General features: G+C 47.9%; 1 protein-coding gene across 1 annotated transcript in view; it reads left to right on the top strand.

Moving 5' to 3' along the window:
- LOC147604341 (protein yippee-like At4g27745) overlaps window positions 1–20,432 on the top strand; it is a 47,882-nt gene that overhangs the window by 382 nt on the left and 27,068 nt on the right. The gene's annotated exons all lie outside the window — the stretch shown is intronic.

The following is a 20,432-nucleotide window of genomic DNA, read 5'->3' as shown; positions in this document are numbered from 1 at the left end:
GGATTCAAACTTTCTGGATAGTTTTGATTCTGAGAAATCTTGATCCCGTGAAGTAGTTTGATGTGCCCGGCCAAGAATGGAATGCCCATTATGCCTCATGTCACACCCACACACCCCAAAACCACAAGAAGGTACTACCCTTCCATATTTGCCATTCAAGGCAGCATGGAATGAGCCCCCCAAGTGGGCCGCTCGGCCAGTTAGGGTGAACACCCGGCACAGTTATTAGCACAAGCATGCATCGGAAACCTTTGATGTCCATGTTGCTGCGCCAGCCAAGGTGAAGCTATTAGGCACCAGATTTCATGCTGTTGTCATCACACCTGAATGCTGCCGATGAAGGTGGAGATCGTCCGGTCCAGCAAGGGTTTACACAACTCCTCAGGGCACAGTAATTATCACAATCATGCATCAGAAACTTTGATGTCCATGTCCCTGCGTGGGAGAGGGAGAAGCTTGGAGGAGCCAGATTACGTGCTCTTGTCGGTGCACATGAATGCTGTTGATGAAGGTGGAGATTGCCTGGTCTAGCAAGGGTTTACACAAGCTAAATACCAGCATCATGCATGCTATAGGTGTGTTATTTGATTTGGGTCTTGAAGTTTCCTACCAGCCAACCTGGTATCTTGGGCATGGTGTGGCTGCAGGCAAGAAGTTAGGGCAGTTATTGTTGAATTTGGGAATTTTAGATTCCCTTGCAGCATAAGGTCCCCATTATGTGGAGAAGGCCCCTGTGAGCTGAAATCTTGGTTTCACACAAGCTGGAGGTCAGGACAAGCGACTTGGAGCATCCTGCACACACGGATGAGTGGGCAGCAGAATCTAACACCTAGAAAGACAAGGTAAGCTCATAGCAGCTTTAGGGAGATGATGGAGCTTTGTTGGTTGCATTGTGCAGCCTGTGGTTACCATTCGAGGACCCAAAACCCCTTGTAGAGAATGCAGGTGGTTGCCATGTGCCAAGTTGATATGAGTGATTAAATGATGGCCAGCAGGCTCATCTTGTAGCACATGATGATCTGTGTATCTTCAGCAGTAGAGCTTCAAGTGTCATGACCACTCATAAAGACTGGTGATTTACCCCAGCTGGCAGAGCCTACAAGAGATGACATTTGGGTGAGATTTGCAATGACATCAACTGCACAGTATGAGAGAAAGGTATAGTCTTGCTATTTTTCAACGAAGGTACATCAGCACAGCTTGTAGATGTCCGTGATCTTTGGAGGAACCTCTTATGGGTTGCAGTCATCACTAACAAAGATATGGGATTGATTTCAAAAAAGGGTTTTTATATCTTGGTCACATGTCCAATTTAAGCAAATTTCTCTCTATGGACAGTGAGTACAAGGCTGTGTACTTTTTTGTGACATGCAAATTTGAGAAGCTGTTAAATTAGGGGATGGTGTAGACCGCATTAACAAAGCGTGGTGATCCGAAGAATTGATTCTTTCATCTTTCACGCAGACTTCAAAATGGGCTACCAAACCCCCTCCTCATGTGGGGGATAACTTTGGTGACAAATGGTGATGCACCGGCAGATTATTAGAGCATTTCGCCCCTATGAAATGTGTGAAACGCTTCTGGCATGAAATGTTTTAAAGAACATGTGAAACTTCTCAAAAAACTTGTTTCGCCCAAATTCTATCAGGTCAAAATTTTTTGATGCCCGTTTTGGTTGCTTTCTTCATGCTCCTCTTTTCACATGTTTGCAAGCTGTTTTTGAGCCTGTTTATGGAGCCCATTGATGCTTGGTAATCAACCACATAGGTGGGAAAAAAAAATTCTTTCTTTTTTCTTGGTTTTTCTAGCTGAATCTTCACACTTGAAGAAGGCTATGATACCTATGTAACATGTGGAAGCTCGGTGGATAGAATCGGTAACTTAAATGTTCGAATTCAGCAATCTTTCACGAGCGAGAGAGAGAGAGAGAGAGAGAGAGAGAGAGAGAGAGAGAGAGAGAAAAAAGAAAGAAAGATATATTAACGTCTACGAGAGGCCAAAGTCGGCCTATGAGACAAAAAATAATACAACTGTGTTCTTCCGGTCATCGGAAGAAAAGAAAGAAAAGAAAAAGTGTGCATGTGTCTGGATACAACTGTGAATCATCATGGATCGGTGGAGCCCATATACAAACAATATAAGGGGGGTGGGGATGTGGATGGAGTGCTAAGGTAAGATGCATCTCTATATGCTGAAGGGGTAGTACAAGCATGCTATGCAGATCTATGGCTAACTCCATCCAGTGCCATAAGAGGGATATAACTGATGTAGTGAAGAGTGCTCCTCAAACAATCCTGAGAGAGAGAGAGAGAGAGAGAGAGAGAGAGAGAGAGAGAGAGGGAGTCAGACACAATATTGGGTCCCGAATTCCCTCTGTAGGGCCCCCACCACGAATGGTGTATTTGCTTTATTAGAATGATGTACAAATAACGCAAATCAAATCTGGTTCTTGACCTTCACTGTTCACCTTGGCTGATTCCCCTTGCTTGTCCTCTTTGAACACACAACCCCTTGTGAATACTGAGATGCTCTATGTTATGACCTTGTGTTTTTCCTTTGGACAGTAAGTAGGTGGGCACAGGCACGGGATGGACAGTGTGAAAGGCATCAGCTTGGAATGGAGAAAGAAACCGTCTTCACATCCATCTGAATCAAGTCCAGATCATCATGCGCAACCAAAGCTAACACAGCTCTAAGTGTGGTCATTTTGACCACTGGAGAGAAGATCTCATCAAAGTCCACACCATATTCCTGTTTGAAGCCCTTAGCCACTAACCTGGCTTTGTATCTTGGCTTTGCATCTGGTGCAACTTTGAGCCTGTATACCCACTTGCAAGGCAAAACCTTCTTGCCTGCAGGCAAATGCACCAACTTCCAAGTTCCATTTTTGTGCAGAGAATCCATCTCTGATTTCATGGCACGCTCCCAAAGAGCCTTGTCTGCCCTCTGTAAAGCCTCTTTATAACATGAGGGCTCCCCACAGTCAGTAAGCATCAAGTAGTCAACCCCTGGAACAAACCTGTTAGGGGCTCTGGAGGGTCTTGTGGACCTCCGTACCCAATGACCATCATTTGCAGGTTGCTGTCCAGCCTGCATATCACCCATTGGTGGCTCCTGTTCCATGCCATAAGGCTGAAAAATTATGCCCGGTATCTCCTCTAACTGTGGTATATCCATAGGGATATCTTCTGCCATCTCTGGCTGTCCATTTGGACCATTTTCAGCACCATTTAAGGGCTGGTTTTCCTGCTGTAATGGCTGATTTACAGCCCTTTGTTGTTGTCCATGATGTCCATCATCATCAAAGATGACTCTGCCAGGCTCCTGTTGCCTTGCAGGCTCCTTATACATGCATGTTTCATAAAAAATGACATCATTGCTGCGTATGATCTTTCTATTCATGGGATCCCAAAGTCTATACCCCATTTCACCTCTGTCACCATATCCTAGGAATATGCATTTGTGAGACTTAGGATCAAGTTTGGTGCGCATTTCCCTGCGTATGTGCACGTACGCAACGCAACCAAACACTCTCAAGTGCTTGTATGACGGAGGCTTCCCTGTCCATACTTCTTCTGGCACTTTCCCACCAAGCCTCGTGTTAGGTGACCTATTTATAAGGTGAACGGTTGTCATAACAGCTTCAGCCCAAAAACCATGAGGTAATGCAGCATGTGACAACATAGAACGGACCTTCTCCTGTATGGTCCTGTTCATCCTCTCTGCTGTCCCGTTTTGATCATAAGGAGTAGAGAGCTCCCTCTTGATGCCTTTAGCATCACAAAAGTCCTGAAACTGTTTGGACATGTACTCTCCACCATTGTCGGAACGCAAAGCCTTCAGTGTTTTGCCAGTTTGATTCTCAACATGAGCAACAAACTTCTGAAACACTGAGAATGTATCACTCTTCAAACGAAGAGGATAAACCCACACCTTGCGTGTGGCATCATCTATAAAAGACACAAAATATTTTGCCCCTCCCAAAGATAGCTGAGGCATCTCACATACATCTGTATGCACAAGCTCTAACTGAGCATCTTTCTGTCCAAGAGCTTTCTTGTGGGGGCACTGTAGTTGCCTACCATATATACAATGCTCACAAAACTGAAAACTTGAAAACTTTAGAGAAGGCAAATAACCCAAACGAGACAATTGCTCCATTCCTTTGACACTCATGTGTCCCAACCGGCTATGCCACATAGAGATTTCCGGCAGCTCGGTTGCATTTACATTAGCATGGTGACAAACACCTGCATGCATAAAGTAAAGAGTGTCCACTTTAGAGCCTCTGGCAACAACCAGTGAGCCCTTACTAATTTTCCACTTTCCACTACCAAATGTGGTAACATAATCAGCATCATCAAGCTGTCCAGTAGAAAGCAGATTCTTCTTGATCTCAGGCACATGCCTGACATCATGGAGCATAAGCTGTGAGCCATCTGAAAATACAAGCCTCACATCACCTCTGCCAAGAATCTTGCATGCATGGTTATCACCTAAATAAACCACTCCTTCATTGCCAGCAGTATACCTGACAAACAAGTCTCTGCAACCTATGACATGAAAGGAGGCACCTGAATCAATGATCCATGAGTGCATACCATGACCACCTGTAAGAAGTGAATGGGCATCAAGTGAAGACGTAAAGAGGACCTCATCCTCACTGCCACCTGCATGTGACACATTGATTTCTTCAATCTTGACTCCACTTTTGCCCTTTGGCTTTACATCTTTGGCTTCATCTTTCTCTTTGTCTTTGCCTTTTCCCTTTTCCTTTTGATCATTTTTCCATTTGTAGCATTGCTTTTTAATGTGTCCCTTTTTGCCACAATAATGGCATTCCAAATCCTTTTTGGAGCGAGACTTGCTCCTTCCCCTTTCTTGGCTTTTTCCCCTTTGTTGGGATCTCCCACGTGCATTCATTGCATTGGACTTTCCAACAGAGTTGTTTTTCCTGTTCATCTCTTCTTGAAGAAGAGCACCCTCAACATCTGCATATGACAGCATAGCATGCGAATTGCTAGTGGCTGTCCTGAATGTGTCCCAACTCTCTGGCAAAGTGCATAACAGAAAAGTGGCTTTGAACTCATCGTCCATTGCCAACTTTTGATTAATGACCTGGCTGACAATACCGTTAAACTCATTTAGATGGGCTGTCATAGACGCCCCTTCCTTCATCTGAAGACCTATGAGTTTCTTCAACCAATACACTTTGCTTGAGGCCCTTTGTTGGGCATACAAGTCCTGCAATCTCTGCCACATTCCCCAAGCTGTCTTCTCTTCACGAATGCTGAAAAGTAATGAGTCTGACACAGACAACATGATAGTAGATCTTGCCAGCTCATCCATATCTTCCCACTCTTCAGCAGTAAGAGAAGCGGGCATCACACCCCTTTCTTTGATAGGCTTGTGCTGCTTTTTCTGGAGCAACACATTGTAGCACTGGGTTTGCCAAATATCATAATTATGCGAGCCTTCAAGCTTCTTGATGTGAAGCAATGAAGAGCTCTCACCTGTGGTTGCCATAGCAATATGCAACCTGTCAATGCCTGACTCCCTGCAAAATGTGCAAACACTGCACCAAAAGCACACAAAGTGCTCACAGTTGTTCTCCCAAGCTTTAACTCCCACTGCGGAAGCAAGAATGCAACTTTTCTCCCACTTTATGTGATGAAAACACCAAAATCTGGTTGCTGCAGATTTTGGACAGCACCTTAAATGTGCTCTTTTGCCCTTCCAAAGTACTGTACAGCAGTACCAAGTGCTCACCTGTGATGTACCAAATCTGTACCGGCAAGTACAGCAGCTGAAATTGAACCTTTTCCTCACTCAAATCAGTGTACAGCCATGCCAAAACTTGCACAAAGCTGTGCCAAATCTGTACCAGCAGGTACAATAGCAATAAATGCTCTCCTGGCTGTCCAAATGAGTGAAAATCAGACTTTTACAGTCTTGTACACTGCATACAACAGTCCCGAACAGAAATTGGGCAAAAGCCCCTTGACTGCAAGCTGATTTTTGAGGATTCAAGGCATAAATGTCTTGCCTGCTGCTTTGCCAAGCTCAACAAGCATACGAACTTGAAAAGCTCCTTGATTTAAGATCAATTTCTGATCATACATGGTACATTGACGCACATGAAGGCATCCAGAGTGTTCACGATGCTTCCCCTTGGCCACATATACATCAAATACATGAAAGCCCCTTGATTTACAGGCACATTGAGTGCTTGTAAGGCATCAGCACATTATCCACAGCATCAAATGCGATTGCCTGCGTGCAAATCAACCAAATCGGCACAAAAGCCCTCCAAATGTGCGATTTTTCACATCATACAGCATGTATGAGTGCTTAATTGCACAATTACATCAAAAGCCCCAAATTTCGACATCCAATTTCCTGCAAATTAATCCTGATTGTGACCAATTTCCTGCAAATTGATCCTGATTGTGACCAATGTCACCCAATTTTGCCAATTTTGCTCAAAATTTGAGCAATTGGGCACCTCTGAAATTTCTGCAGAAAAGGGGCGTTGAATTTGCTGCTGTTGTATTGATGCTGCTGCTGCTGCTGCTGGAAAACTGTGCAGATGGGGGGGGGGGGGGGGGGGGGGGGGGCACTTCTAATGCTGGTGCTGTGCGACTAGTCTAGTGATGCCGATTGCGTGGTCGAGGCCTTTAAGCTTGATGAAGGCATAGTAGCGGGAGGCCCAGGGGCAAGCGTAGGAGATGTAGAGGTGGTATCGGCCGGCGACGGCAGGGAACGCAGCGGAGCTCTCGCGAGAGATGAAGTGTCGGAAGGTGGAAGGGGTACGCTTGAAGGCACCACCGTTGCTCTCGCGTGTTCGTTCCACGCTCATCCGCCCAACACTTCGCCTAGCACAGGTCGCTTCGCTCGCCTGGCTCCAGTGATTACGTTGGGTTCACTGCCTTCGCTTATGTTTCGATTGCCAGCCGACGACTCAACGCTTCTCGCCTATCGCTTCTTCGCTCCGTTGGACTTGCTCGGGACAGCTCCGTCGGATCCAGCGCTACACGTTTGCCACGTATTCGCCTAGCGCCAGCTACACCCGTGCGTGCTCTTGCGCTTCTTCACTTGATTGGCTGCGCCTGACTCCTTGTCCGCCTGGCTACTGTGACCTTGATACAAGCTGCTCACACTGAAGGGCTTTGCTGCGAGTGTTGATGCCCTGCAGGCCTTGCTGCGAGTGTTGATGCCACAGAGTATGACAGCAGCAAAGCAAGCAGCTCGTTCAGCTATCAAGGAGAAGAGGGAAGAGGGAGGGATCACTAAGCTCTGATACCAGTTGATGGGAGAATTAGGGTTAGGTTAATGTGGGAGACATACACAGAGAAGCAAGGGAGAGAGAGAGAGAGAGAGTTGTGGGGATAAGTCAACTCATCAAGTGAGTGTGTGACTCCCCTATCACACATGTATATTGCACTAGTACACATAGTGCACTTAGTACATTAAAAGTACTAAGTGTACTATGTACTATAACTTATGGGCTTGTACACACTATAAGGGTGGGCATAACGCCTTTACCCCAACAAGGCTTTGCGAATGGCTCTTGATGAAGAAGACATGGGGTAAGGCTTGCTAAGCACTCGTGTGGAAGACCTGGGTGAAACTACAAGGGATCCTGTTGGTGGAGGATTCTACAAGTTGTACTTTGTACTCAAATTTGATTAAATTAAAGAAATACCGCAAGGGGCGCCACTGCAATTTAGGGCCGATCGGTGTCCGTGTAATTTTTGTAGGAGCCCCCTGTTTGTTCTCCTTTTCCAGGTTCTCAAAGGTGTTGAAGTGTTTTGTGTGCGAGTGTTTGTTTCATCGCCCGTCAAGTTTTTGAAGGCCCGTTGCATGGTTCCATTGCCAGGATATCGTCTACTTTCTCAAGGAGGCGAGCCCGTGGTTGTCACATCAAAAGCTTCAACATGTGGAAAGTGAAAGGGAAGTGCAGGAGACAGTGCAGGATTGTGTCTCTTTGCCTATATGAGGTGAAGAGTAAAAGCTAAAGATGAAGCTCAGGAGAAATGACACCAAGGACAAGAAGTAGTCAGCCAGGAACAAGAAGCAATTGAAGTGTTATGGTGCAAAACATGGGTTGAAGGCTATGGCTTTCGACAGTTTGTCACCGGTGGTATCTTTACGGAGGCTTCATGGGTTCGGAAGACAGTTTCTTTCTATGTTTAGCAGTTGTGATCTACTATGCTTCATTAGGGACTTGTGCTTACCAGTTGGGTGGAGTGCAAGTGTCACGTGCATCCCGCACTTGGATGCCACGTAGACATTCTGTACAGAAGGTGCAGGACCTGGGATGGTGAACTGGTCCCATGTGAGCCCAGTCCGGGACGAGTGAGCCAGGGATCCATCTTAGTCGTCCGAGGTCAGGTGTGCATTGTCCTGCACATGAGTCCAAGGTTAGGTGTGCACTGTCCTGCACATGAAGCAGTGCCAGTCCGCGTTGTGAGTCTCCCTCTGGAATGATGTCAGATGTTTTGTGTATCTGGTTTGCAACTGGATGCCAGGCCTCTGTAGGCATGTAGGTTTGCATGTAGAGATGGGGCCAGCCCATAGGGCTACCCCGAGTGAGAAGATCTTGCACTTGCACTTGTAGTGTGGGCATGGGGGAGGTGTAGAACCACCCCCAAGGGGCCAGGAGGGCCCACATTGTGCCCACCAGCCATGGCATGGGCTGGAGGGGCTGTCGGCCAGCTGTACTGCTGCTGGACAGGCAGCCGACAGGGTCAGAAACCCTACCCAGCCAGTCGGCCAGGTGTGGGGGGCAGTCCCACACCCATGCGCATGGTGCCCAGCAGCCAGGATGCTGCCCCAGAAGGCTGCGCAGGCTGGACAGCAGTTAATTAAGTGTGAAAGCATTTTATTAATAAGACACAGTCGTGGAGCTTCCTGAAGCCAGCCGACTGGATGCTATGTAGAGTATAAATACCCCAGCCCATAATCCATGAATCCATCTCATAATTCACCAAGTGCTCCAAGCAAACAAGGGCCAGGACAGCCAAGAACATTGCTAAAGCAAAGGGGTGAAGGACTGAAGGTCAAGGGCAGGTTTTCCAGCCAAGAAAAGGTCAAGTACTTTGTATTTGTTTTCAGATTTACATCATTCTAATAAAGCAAATACACCATCCGTGGTGGGGGCCCTACAGAGGGTAATTGGGACCCAATATTGTGTCCTCTCCATCTCCCCCTTCTCTCTCTATTTTCTGCACATCGTCTTCCAGTTTTGTGCGTTAATTCCGTCGCGAAAAGAATGCTGATTTCTGAGTTTTGAAGTACCGATCCTTCTCCGAAGCTTCCGCATACTACAGTGGTATCAGAGCCTACTTCAAGGACAAAGATTCAGCAAAGAAAACCAGGAATTTTTTTTGGCTCGTGTGGTTGGTTTTTAGACACCGGTGGACTACCCCTTTCGGAGTGACTCCTGTCCCTCGAAGGACGGTTGGTTTTTAGCCTCCGGAAGCCTCCGGAAGTCTCCCACACAGATAGTGGATGGTCAGATTGCGTTGCGGAAAGGAATTGCATTTTCCCGCTATGGTGAGCTTTGGCGACGAGAGAGAACCAGAACCATGGGACCAGAGTGCACCAGGCAGCCCAGCAAGGGCACCCGGCTTGAGTGTACAAGACATGTTCCAGCAGATGATGCGAGCAATCGCAGACCAAACAACCAAGTTGGATGAGCAGAAGGCGCGGATCCTGGCTCTGGAGGAGCGTTCTCGCTCTCGAGCGTCGCGTTTTCCATCTCCTCCTCCCTCTCCTTCCGTACCCCAAATACCAGATCCTCGTCACCGGGACCCTCTCGAGGGGTCACAGCCGCAGCCAAGCTCCTTGCTTGAGATGCAGATGCGTGCATTGGAGATTCGACAACGAGAAGACGACGCCATGCGACGAGTGGAACACGAGCGTTACCTCAGAGCTTTGGACGCCAGATTGACACCGGCGGCGCCCTCGAATCATTTTCCCGAGAAAATGAATTTCAGTAAGTATAATGGTAAACTCGATCCCACTACTCTGTATTCATGGTTACATCAATTTGAAGCTTACTTTGCCGTAGTTAGGAAAACAGATACTGACAAAGTGATCTTGGCTAGTTGGTACTTGGAAGGTGAGGCCATTCCTTGGTGGACCCAGTGGGCTCATGCCCACACCAGAGCAGGTATGGCAGCTTATGTGTGGGACGAGTTCGTCCGCGACCTTAAGCAGCGGTTTCTATTGCCCCACTACCTTGAGCGACTCGAAGACGAGTTCAGGGGAGCGCGTCAGAACGCGCAACCAGTCCTTCAGTTTGCCAATAAAATTTCGACCTTGTGTCTGCAATTAGGCTTATCTGATACGGACAAGAAAGGGCAGTTTTTGTATGGCCTGGACACGCAAATCCAATGGGAGGTGCGTATGTTTAGGCCAGCCACCTTTGAGGACGCACTCTCGCTTGCGCAGAGTGCAGAAATGAAACACAATGGTGGCAAGCCCAAGACTTCCTAGCCGGCTTCTCCCAAGGCTAACGCCTCGGGGGGCAAAAGCCAGAACCAGACGGGGTCTTCCCCAGGACAGAGCCCGGGAGCCTCTGGCTCCAAGAACTCGAACAATGCGTCTAAGCTTACTCCAGACCAAAAAGCGGAGGCAGGCAAGACGGGTGGCAAGTTGAGTGCTGAGGAGCTTTCTCAGTACAGGAAGGAGGGTAGATGTTACTTTTGTCACACAAAAGGACATACTTCTCGGGATTGTCCGAAGAAGCCTCCAAAGGCCGCCGCCGCCTCCACAGCTTCCGTGGTGAGCACAGCTCCCCCACAGACCCCAGCGCGGCTACCCCTAGTTCTTCAACCCCCGGTGCTTCAGTTGGAGCAATTATTAGCCGGGAGCTCGAAGATAAGCAGAAGGGCGCCCATGACCAGGAGTATGAGCGCAACGAATTGCTCAAGTCCTTTGGCTACATAGGTGGCCAGAGAGTCGTTGTCTTGTTTGACAGCGGCAGCACGGAGGATGTGATCACGGAAGAGGCCGCTAGGCGTGCCCGTTTCGAGCTGACTCCGGTGGACAAACAAGTGGAGGGTTTTAGCACAGGTATGACAACGAGCGTCAAGTATGAAGCTCTAGGTGCTAAGTTAGTAATTCAGGGCATAGAGTTTGTGCGTGACTTTATGGTTGCCCCTCTTGTAGGAGCAGACATAATTTTGGGTATCCAGTGGTTTCACAAGTTTCTCCCAGATGTCAAGTGGGACAAGCACACGTTCCAGATTGATCGGAATGTGTCAAACACCGCGGTGACCATTAAGTGTGAGCCAGGTATTCCAAACTTTCCGCTCATCATAAGCCACTTGCAGGCTAAGCGAGCAGTCAGGAAAGGCGCACAGTGTGCGATGATTTACATCCAGACAGCCCAGACGGTGGCCAGTGCTTCCGAGAAGTACTCGGTTCTCCATGAAAAGTTCCAGAAGATTTTTCTTCGGGACAGTCTCCCTCCCCAGCTCCCCCCGTCCAGACCGGAGGATCACAAGATTGACCTCCTCCCAGGCTCGGAACCCCCGAGCAAGTTTCCGTATCGCCTTTCTAAGGCAATGGAATCGGAGTTGAACCGCCAACTCCAAGAATTGTTGCAAGCTGGCTTCATCCACCCGAGCGTGTTGCCATTTGCAGCACCGATCTTGTTTGTCAAGAAGAAAGATGGGTCTTCTCGGTTGTGTGTCGATTATCGTGCACTCAACAAGCTGACTATCAAGAGCAGATTCCCGATGCCTCGAATTGACTATATTCTCGAGAGGCTGAATGGAGCTAAGGTGTTCTCTAAACTGGATTTAAAGAGTGGGTACCACCAGGTACGGATTGTTGAGGGGGACATCCCCAAGACAGCTTTTCGTACAGAACGGGCCCACTATGAATTTGTGGTCATGCCATTTGGTTTGACGAACGCCCCAGCTACATTTAACCGCATGATGATGCGTATTTTCCTGTCACATGCACTCTGCACTAAGTGCATGGTGACAAGATGGCTCATCATCAGAAGTGCAACAGTTGTACAGTTTTAGAACCCAATAGGATGATATTTGTCGTATGCCGTGACCCCATTGTACATCCTCAGTCCAGGATAAGTCAGGCACGAGCTACGTAGGTCATTCCTCAGCCTTAGTGGGTCAGTCAGTCAGTCAAGTCCCTTAACCCACTTGGAGAGAATCATTCATGCATGTAGAGTCAGTAGAAGCCTTAGGGTTTGCATCAGAAAGCACTCTGCATCTTGCATAATATGCATACATATGCCTGTGCATCATTTAGAACATCCCCAAAGCCTTAGGGAATTTACTGGGATTTATCTGGTATTTTTCCCATATTTATTAGTATTTATTTATCATTATTTGCATTATTGGGCATTTATAAATATTAAGTTTATTAAATGACCAACCCCCAGTTAGTATAAATAGGCTTGCCTAGAGCCTCTTTTGCTCATTCAGTCTTCATTGTGCTAAGAGCTCTCCTCTCTCTCTTGCTCTCAGCATAAGACTAATCCATGCCCTAGTGCCCATAAGCTTTCTTCTCCAGCCCTTGAGAACCATAGCTTCAGTCCAGCCCTAGGTGTTTGTCCTCAGCCCTCAATCAGCCTGTTTTCAGCACCAAAGCAGCCCTGATTCAGTCCCTTACAGTCCCCCATATTCAGCCCACAGTTCATCATAGTTCCACGCCTGAAAACCAGCAGCATTCAGCCTGCAGATCTGCGTTTTCTGGTCCAGCACAGCAGCAGTGCTGCGTTTGCTCCAGCCGTACAGTTCCAGCCCTGAAATCATCTGTTGCTGCTGCGTTTCAGTCCATCAACACCCCTAGACACCTGCGTTTCTGTCTACAGCAGAATCCAGCCTTGAAGCAACAGTTTACAACAGTTTCCAGCATTGAAACAGTTGTTTGCATCAGTGTCCAGCATTCTCTGCATCATCAGCACATTCAGCAGTCATCTGGTGAAGGTAACACAGCATTCATATGTGTTTTCAGCATTCTAACAGTGTGTAGAACAGTCCACCTTCTTCTTCTTTGAGCCTCAGGTGTGCAGCCCTTCCTCATGCCCTTGGGAGGAGTGCATAGGCTCGAGATCAAGTCATCGAGGTGTTTCTACAGCAGTGTACAGATCAGCCGCTCTCCGATCCTCCGAGATCTTGCGTTTGGCTTATCTACAGTCCAAAGTCATTCTCTCTAAAGTAATAAAGCAAATACTATCTCGTTATCGGGATAGGGGGCCCTTCAGTGGGTAATTCGGGACCCAATCTGGTGTACAGTGTTCATATCTCTCTCTCATCTCTTTAAAGTTTGAAGTAAATGAAATGGATTGCTAAACTCACGAAACTCAGGATACAGAAGACGGTTTGAGCATATTGTGTGACAGGATCAACCAATACAAAGACTTCCGCTGCATATCACATTTCCGGGAGTTGATTGGAGTGTGTGTGTTCATATTTCTGGACGACATACTCATATTTTCAGCTACAGTTGAGCAGCATGACATTGATGTGGAGAAAGTCCTTAAGTTGCTGGAAAGCAACGAGCTCTATGTCAATGAAAAGAAGTCAGAATTTTATCTGTTCCAGGTACATTACTTGGGATATATAATCAGTGCTGAAGGCATTCGACTTGATCCGGCTAAAGTGGTCGAGATTGTTAACTGGGAAGTACCTTAGACCGCTTATGACATTAGATCATTTGTGGGTATATGCTAGGCATATTCCACCCACATTGACAAGTTTTCTGATCTCTCGGCAGACCTCACCGATCTGCTAAAGGGAGTGAAAACAAGGAGGCAAAAGATTCGAATGACTCCACGAGCATTGGAGGCATTCCAGAACCTCAAGGTGGCTTTGTCAGAAGCGCCTTGTTTAGCTCTTGCCTCGTGGGACGAATCATTCCAAGTGATCACCGATGCGAGTAACATCGCAATTGGAGGTGTATTGCAACAGAATGGTCATCCAGTAGCTTACATGTCTCGTAAGTTACTGCCCGCCGAAAAGAACTACTCAGTCTATGATCGTGAACTCCTAGCAGTTATACAGGCCTTGAAACATTGGAAACATTTCCTGTATGGCCGTGACTTCGAGGTTCGCACTGACCATCAGGCATTGCGCTGGATTCAGACGATGCCAAGTGCACAGTGGAGTGATCGACAACACCGCTGGAGTCAGATATTCCAGCAGTTCGGTGGTATGATTGAGTACCTTCCAGGAAAGGCCAATCCAGTGGCCGATGCTTTGAGCAGGAAGGGACAAGTATCTGCGATTCAGACCACTAGACTAGACCTTGTTGGTACAGGACTAGAAGACATGAAGCACACGTACGCGGATTCCGAGAAATTCGGTACTCAGTGGGAACAGGCATTGGATGCCACAGGACCATGCCATTTTTTGATACGCGATCGTTGGCTTTTCTACAAAGGCCGACTATGTGTCATGAAATCATTCCGGGGAGCTCTTCTCCATGATGCCCATGACGCCATTACAGGTGGTCATAGGGGCATGAATTCGACTATGGAGAAATTAGAACGGCAATACTATTGGCCAAAGATGAGGCGTGATGTGTTTACATATGTACAACGCTGTGACATTTGTCAAAAGGTGAAAGCTCCTCGTGGAAAGAAGATAGGATTGTTACAGCCTTTGCCAATTCCTGAGGGTCCTTTCCAGGACATTTCGATGGACTTTGTCACAAATCTGCCTCCCAGTCCGAGTAAGCGTAATACACAGTGTTTAACTATTGTTGACAGGTTCAGCAAATTTGTTATGCTTATTCCTTGCAGGGCCAATGTGACCGCCGAGGATGTTGCCCAGCTATTCATTCGGCATTGGTACCCGATTGGTGGGATTCCTAGGACCATAGTGTCAGATCGAGATGCCAAGTTTACCAGTCATTTTTGGAGGGCATTGTTTGATAATGTTGGTACTAAGTTGAATTTTTCCAGTGCATTCCACCCACAGACAGATGGCCAGACAGAGATATACAACCAGTTGGCCTTTGATGTGCTGAAGTGTTATGTCCACGATCAGCAAGGTAAGTGGGAATCGTTTTTGCCTTTAGTTCAAGCGGTTTTGAATGACTCTTTTTCTTCAGCTATTGGCAGGACTCCATATGAGGCAGCGTTTGGAAGGCCTTTCCAGTCGTTGTTAACCAGGACTTCGTCTTCAGTACCGGAGGCGAACAGAGTGACGGAGTCTTACCAAGAGATCCTAGAGTCCGTTAAAGACAGATTGGCTAAAGCGCAAGAGGCCTACGCTCAACAGGCCAATAAAGACCGAAGGGACATGAAGTTTTCGGAAGGGGATTGGGTGTATCTTCGGATTATGAAGCAAAGATTGAAGCAGGTGGGCAAGCGATGCCCAAAGTTGTCTTTCAGGAGCTTCGGACCATTTCCCATCCGGAAAAAGATTAATGAGGTGTCTATGCAGTTAAAGCTACCTCCGAGTTGGACTATGCACGATGTATTTCATGTCAGTTGGTTAAAGCCATATCCCCCTTCAGAGGTCAAAGACGAAGCGGAACCAGACATCATTGATGAAGCAGAAGTAATGGTTCCAGAACAAATCCTTCTGCACCGTTTCAAGCATGGCTCAGGCCGAAGACTACGACAGTTTCTCACAAAGTTTCAGGACCGAGGAACTCATGAAGCGGTATGGCTCGACAAAGAATTTTTCGAAGACTATCCGGCATTATTGACGGATTATTTGGAGGCTATGCAGCTTCCATCAAGTTAAGCAGAAGGGGATGTCACGTGCATCCCGCACTTGGATGCCACGTAGACATTCTGTACAGAAGGTGCAGGACCTGGGATGGTGAACTGGTCCCATGTGAGCCCAGTCCGGGACGAGTCAGCCAGGGATCCATCTCAGTCGTCCGAGGTCAGGTGTGCATTGTCCTGCACATGAGTCCAAGGTCAGGTGTGCACTGTCCTGCACATGAAGCAGTGCCAGTCCACGTTGTGAGTCTCCCTCTGGAATGATGTCAGATGTTCTGTGTATCTGGTTTGCAACTGGATGCCAGGCCTCTGTAGGCATGTAGGTTTGCATGTAGAGATGGGGCCAGCCCATAGGGCTACCCCAAGTGAGAAGATCTTGCACTTGCACTTGTAGTGTGGGCATGGGGGAGGTGTAGAACCACCCCCAAGGGGCCAGGAGGGCCCACATTGTGCCCACCAGCCATGGCATGGGCTGGAGGGGCTGTCGGCCAGCTGTACTGCTGCTGGACAGGCAGCCGACAGGGTCAGAAACCCTACCCAGCCAGTCGGCCAGGTGTGGGGGGCAGTCCCACACCCATGCGCATGGTGCCCAGCAGCCAGGATGCTGCCCCAGAAGGCTGCGCAGGCTGGACAGCAGTTAATTAAGTGTGAAAGCATTTTATTAATAAGACACAGTCGTGGAGCTTCCTGAAGCCAGCCGACTGGATGCTATGTAGAGTATAAATACCCCAGCCCATAATCCATGAATCCATCTCATAATTCACCAAGTGCTCCAAGCAAACAAGGGCCAGGACAGCCAAGAACATTGCTAAAGCAAAGGGGTGAAGGACTGAAGGTCAAGGGCAGGTTTTCCAGCCAAGAAAAGGTCAAGTACTTTGTATTTGTTTTCAGATTTACATCATTTTAATGAAGCAAATACACCATCCGTGGTGGGGGCCCTACAGAGGGTAATTGGGACCCAATATTGTGTCCTCTCCATCTCCCCCTTCTCTCTCTATTTTCTGCACATCGTCTTCCAGCTTTGTGCGTTAATTCCGTCGCGAAAAGAATGCTGATTTCTGAGTTTTGAAGTACCGATCCTTCTCCGAAGCTTCCGCATACTACAGCAAGCATGTTTTGGGTGCCTGTGGATGTATAAGATGAGGCTCAGACGGAAGCAGAGGAACTTGATGAGGTTCTTATTCCCGAGTAGATACTGGGACATAAGGAAAGAAAGGTACAAGGTAAAGTTTCTCGTCGCTATCCTTTGAAGTTCAAGAAATGTTCACCGATGGATGCGAAGTGGATGGAGGAAGGTGACTTAGCAGATTCACCTTAGGTATTGCAGCTTTATCTTGATGCCTTTGAGTTGGAGCCGACTCTTGCTACGGCTCATTCAGGTTCAGCAGAACTGGGGTCTGGAGCATTGCCTGATGCTCAAGAGGGGGGTAGCACCTCCACTCCCTTGTTACAGACAGGCTCAATTTTCATCTAGGAGTGGCTTGGTGACATCTTTGTATTCACGCGAAGCTACTGATAGCTGACAGTACATCTGCTTATGGGACTTCTATGATATTGTGTACTAGTCACATGAGATGGTAAAGTTGGGTATGGTTCACAATCGGCCGCACCATGAACTATAACTGCAACTATGGATAACTCTATGGAGGGCGTAAGTCTTGCGAGCAGTCCTAGAGTTGGTTTGGTTCATGGATATATGGATTGAACTCTATTTGTGCATGTATGCATACACTTTTTGAGGTATTATTGTATTCTGGTGCCATTGGATCCTGGTACCATTGAGAATACATTGGGTAATACTCTGGATTGTGCCGTGTGATGCATGTATATTGGTATGATACATCAAGTACTTTATTATGTTCGTGGATGCATCACTGAGTGTGACTCCTGCGGGATGGCCATGAGACATATGTGGGAAGTACTTAGTGGATGTACTGTTTGGATGCATTGAGTGCTTTCATATGCTCATGTTGTACCTCCAGTCGTGGGTCTTGCGGGATGCCCATGGGGGTAAGGCTTGCGGGCAGCCCTGAGACTCTTATTTTGGAGTAGGTAGAGCATCTTGAGGAGCATATTGTTTGCGAATGCATATATGTGTCATGCATATGTTTGTCATATGTAGAATGATGCATGGTTTTGTTTTTGGCTAACACAGGTTACGTGTTTCCACTTGGTTTTAAAACTTTTGCTGCAAGTTCTGAAGGAACAAGCAAGAGTTGTTTGTCACTTTGATGTGACGGTATGGTCATATTGTTCAGAATAATTGTTTTATCACCCAGGTGCACTTTAGGGTCATTGCTTTTGTCATATGGGGAGTCTTTGCTCATAAGATGCCTACTGTGCCATTGAGTGCAATCGAGGACACTTGCCATTTTTCAAGAGGAGGGTATGTTACGACCCTGTGTTTTTCCTCTGGACAGTAAGCAGGTGGACACGGGCACGGGATGGACAGTGTGAAAGGCATCAGCTTGGAATTGAGAAAGAAACCTATGTGTGGCCAGCCCAAGCGTGAAGGGGACAAAAGGATTTAAATTTATAAGGTTTTATAACCTTTGATGATTAAAAATAATAATATTTTTTTTGGATTGATGTGCTTTTGCTATTGCTTTTAGTTTTTGGAGAAAAGCAGGCTGAGGCGCCTCCTTAAAAAGGGGAGGGTGGTGTGTGGTTGCTTCTCCTTGGATAGCTGGTCGCCAGAGAGCACAAGCGAACACTGGTCATTGGCACACAGCAACCGAGGCACCACCGTAGGCAAGACAAGGCCATGTCCTTGGTGTTGGCGCCGGCGAGAAGAGAGAGGTAGCATGGTAAAAAGCAAGGCGTTGGCTGGGGGTGCACGACGGTAGCCAGTCGCAAGGGCTGAGAAAAGGCATCGCGGGTGGGGGTGCACGGCAGCAGCCAGTCGCCAAAAAGCAAGTCAAAGCAGGCATACCACAGGTTTTGGAAGGCGGTGCAGGGGATGGGCGCACAGCAGCGAACCAGCCAGGTGCTGGTGGATGTGGAGCAGGCCACATGCTGGTGGCGGCTGCGTGTGTGGAAGCAGCCAGGCAGGCGGCTTTCTGCAGCATGGAGCAGGTGGCATCGTTGGGGCATCTCCTAGGCCAAACCGGACAGGCTTAGACCAGCAGGATGGGAGCGGGCCTATGGACAAGCTCACCGGGTAACCTTTGCCCCCTCGCATGCAGCACCTTTTTGTTACGGGACATCAGCCCGCCTCTGAGGACACTACCGCCTTCTGTGCCTCGATTGAAGGCACCCGCACCAGCCTGAGATCGCTATCAATCCCTCAAAAGTCAAGGTCTCTATTGAGTATGGCTTATGTGAAGTGAAAGCTGTGAGGCTCTCCTAACGAAGAGAGCAAGGGTGTTATGAAAAGTGCCTTGGCTAGCAAGTGGAAGGACTTGGATCATGGGACACATCCAAGGTAGACTTGCAAGAGAGCAAGGGCGCCATGAGAGGTGCTGGCTAGCGAGTCTTGAGCCTTGAGTGTGTACGAGGTCCTCGAACACTTAGCTTGAAGGCTTTTTGAAGACAAAGATCAAGGGCTAAGGCTTTGCGAATGGCTCTTGATGAAGAAGACATGGGGTAAGGCTTGCTAAGCACTCGTGTGGAAGACCTGGGTGAAACTACAAGGGATCTTGTTGGTGGAGGATTCTACAAGTTGTACTTTGTCAAATTTGATTAAATTAAAGAAATACCGCATGGGGCGCCACTGCGGGCCAATCGGTGTCCGTGTAATTTTTGCAGGAGCCCCCTGTTTGTTCTCCTTTTCCAGGTTCTCAAAGGTGTTGAAGTGTTTTGTGTGCGAGTGTTTGTTTCACTACCCGTCTAGTTTCTGAAGGCCGGTTTCACTGTGACTGAATTCATGCTATAGCCCCTAAAAGCTCTGGTTGGCTGGTTCATGCATGAGTCAGCCTGTTCTGAAATATCCCACGACCAGGTTTATTACCTTTTCTATCATGCGCTTTTCACACTGTTGGCTGGCTGCCCTGCATATGCTGTCCAGGCCACTGTCCAGACCAGCGCTGGCTGCTGGGCAGCCCCTATGCCTTGGCCGCCTTCAGTCTTGGCTGCCCCATGGGCTAGCCGACTGGCTGGTAGGCATGCCAGCTGGCTGGCCAAGCCCTAATGGGCTGGCCAACAACCTTGCAAGCCCTTCCATGGGCTGGCCGACATGGAAGGAGCATATCCATGAATCTCTTTTTTAAAGTGTTCATGTGTTAAAAGAGCATATCCTAAGGCTGGTGGGCAAGGCCATGGCCCATCTTGGCCCCTTTGGGTGGCCTAAGGCCTTCCCCATGCCCAAGTTCAAGGGATTCAATCCCTTTCTTGGGGTAGCCCTAGGCCTTAAGGGTTGGTCCCCTTCTACATGCAATCTACATGCTTCCTATACAGATGCCTAGTGTCTGGCTCCAAACCAAACACTTAGAACACTTGACATCATTCCAGAGGGGGACTCACGGTACGGATTGGCAGTGCTTCATGTGCAGAGGACACAGACCATGTACTAGACTTATACACCTGAGGTTGGACTGGTAGAATGGAACCTTCGTTGACTCCACCCAGATTGGGGCTCGCATGTGACCGGTTTCCACTCGAGGTCCTGCACCTTGGTATCAAATATGTCCACATGGCATCCAAGTTTGGGATGCATGTGATAGATGAAGCCTTTTGGCATACAAAATGAAAAACACACATAGGATTATTGAATTTA

Source organism: Cibotium barometz, chromosome 62, assembly GCF_041138505.1.
Source record: "Cibotium barometz isolate CiBa-2024 chromosome 62, ASM4113850v1, whole genome shotgun sequence".
Lineage (NCBI taxonomy): Eukaryota > Viridiplantae > Streptophyta > Polypodiopsida > Cyatheales > Cibotiaceae > Cibotium > Cibotium barometz.
Note: the sequence above shows the minus strand (reverse complement) of the source record. Positions and strands in the feature narration are given on the sequence as shown.